This window comes from Mandrillus leucophaeus, unplaced genomic scaffold (assembly GCF_000951045.1).
Source record: "Mandrillus leucophaeus isolate KB7577 unplaced genomic scaffold, Mleu.le_1.0 Scaffold201, whole genome shotgun sequence".
NCBI classification, from domain to species: Eukaryota; Metazoa; Chordata; class Mammalia; order Primates; family Cercopithecidae; genus Mandrillus; species Mandrillus leucophaeus.
This window is the reverse complement of record NW_012102044.1, coordinates 1,750,427-1,752,881: the sequence shown is the minus strand read 5'-3', so window position 1 is coordinate 1,752,881 and position 2,455 is coordinate 1,750,427.

Genomic DNA, 2,455 nt, shown 5'->3' with positions numbered 1-2,455 from the left:
CTCCAGACCAGTCTGAAAGTTCTTCCTACAATGAGTCAAAACATGCTCCAGAGTTCTGCCAATGACCCTCAAGCAAAACTTTCTTTCTTTTTTTTTTTTTTTTGGACCAGTGGGATGGCAACAGTGAGTTGAACTAATATTAACATGTCAGTTGGTTTCCTTAAAATTGGTTCAGTGTGTTCTCAACTTGGACGTGACAAAATTCCAGCGATGAGGCTCATCAGTGTCTCCAAGCCCTGGCGACGCTACCTAGGACACCCCGAGCCTGATTCTGATTGAGGCTGTGATTTGGCCTCTGCGGTGGGTGCGCCATGGGAGAGGAAACCATCCCAACATCTGACTCAGGTCCACGAGCCCATTCATACCTAGGAGATCACTGAAAGACAAAGTTTCCCAACCCCAACGCTACCCACATTCCAGACCAGACGGTCTCTGTTGCGGGGAACAGTCCGGTGTGTCACGAGACATTCGGCAGCATCCCTGGCCCCTGCCCGCTGGCTTCCAGAGCACACACTCTCTCCTCCCAGGTCACAAAGATCAAAAGTGTCCCAGATATTGCCATTGTCCCCTGGGGGATGAAGTCAGCCCCAGGTGAGAGCCACTGGTGTGGGCTGTGTACACGGCCTCCTTTGGTCTCCGTTTAGTGCCTTTAGTGATCCTTCTTAAAGAGAATATGCTACCTAGGATCTTAGCTGAACTTCTTAGGGGAGAGCCAGATACTGTTACACGGAGACCATGACATTTTTTTCATTACATAAACAAAACTGACCAAGAAAAGATGCGTATTCTTCTTCCTCTATTTCAATTAAGATTGCCCATTGTGTCGTACATGGGCTTAACTCCTATTTGTTTGGCTATCAGTATAGTCGTTCTACTACTTTTTTGTGATTTTTCTCAACCAACACAAGGACACCTTTGAAGCAGTAATAACGTCACAGTTTCCATTGAAGCTTGAGGTTAGAGGACACTCAAAATCAGGTTTGATCAATAGCATAATAATGAAGATTAAAAAGTGATTTTTGGTTTCTTAGGAAGCTATTGGAACAATTTATCATAGCCAGTCAGGTAGTCAATACAAACAAGACTTACTGGAGAAAAATAATCACTAGCGTAGGTAATAAAAATTTAATTGATTTACATTTATTATTAAAAAATGAATGTATAATTTGTCAGAGTTAAATATTTATAGCTCCAGTTTTAAAAAATTGATCTCTATGCTGTGTACTTGTAAGCTAAACAGACAGGTATACTCAATGTTGTTTCAAATGATGCCAGAAAAACAGCTGCATGTGAGCTACTCTAATAGGTGATGGTGAAAGTTTTCTATTTTCCTAATTTTACTGTTGTTTTTAAATTTTAAACTTAAGTTGTACCTATATATATTTTCTTTTCATTTTATTTAAAAATAGCTTACTGTAAATTTAATGTGTGAGTGTTAAGTAGAGAGTTTAATTGTGTAGCCTTGGAATTGTGGCATTTCCACATGGAGGGAGAAGTTGGAGAATAACATTCGTAATTAAAGTGTATTCCACATGCCAGGGAATTTCCTACAGTCACCTCACTTTCTGTACTATCCCATTTTACCAGAAGGAAGCAAATATTCAAAAAAAGTTAAGTAATATGCCTTCAAAACCCATAGAGAACATCTACAACAAAACCAAGTGACAAACTATTTCCACAGGCCCCAAAATGTGAGCAGGTGGGGACAGTCACCAACTAAAAAGTCCTCCTAGTATCAGCATCTGTGTCCAAAACCAGGGGGCACCTCGCAGCCTCGAGAGTGGAAGAGGCCTCAGCAGCCAGCGTACGGCCTGAAAGGCAGCACAGCACATGGAACAAAAGCACAAACCATCATGGGGGCTACAGATTCTGATTTTACTAAGAGACTGCAGTTGGCCCTTGGTAAACTCTGGAGGGGCAAGGTGCCTGGACCCCATAAACAGTTGAAAGGTTCCTTCCCGAGCGGAGCTCTATTCTGGGGAAAAGTGCTGAGATTGGAAGCAAATCAAGCAGGATAGAGACACCAAGAGCAAAGGAAAAGAAAGCCCAGACCACAGTGATGGAAAACAGAGCAGGATCATCTCAGAAAGTACAAGGTCATCTTTTCACTCACTTTGTGGACAACAGAAGTAACAGAAGATGGACCTCTCTGACAGCAAGTTAGATTACTTAGGTAAAATGAGCCAGTTCCTAGAAAAACAGAAACTGCTAAAAGAGACTCAAAAATAAATGGAAAATCAAGTAGACTTACAACAAATAGAGGTTTAATTGGTAATTAAAACTTTTCGGCAAAGAAAAGCCCAGGCCCACATGGCTTAACTTGTAAATTCTACCAAACATTTGAAGAAGAATACCAAACCTTCACAAATTCTTTCAGAAAGAAAGAGAGAGAGAGAGAGACAGAGAGAGAGAGAGAAGGAAAGAAAAGAAAGAAAGAAAGAAAGGAAGGAAGGAA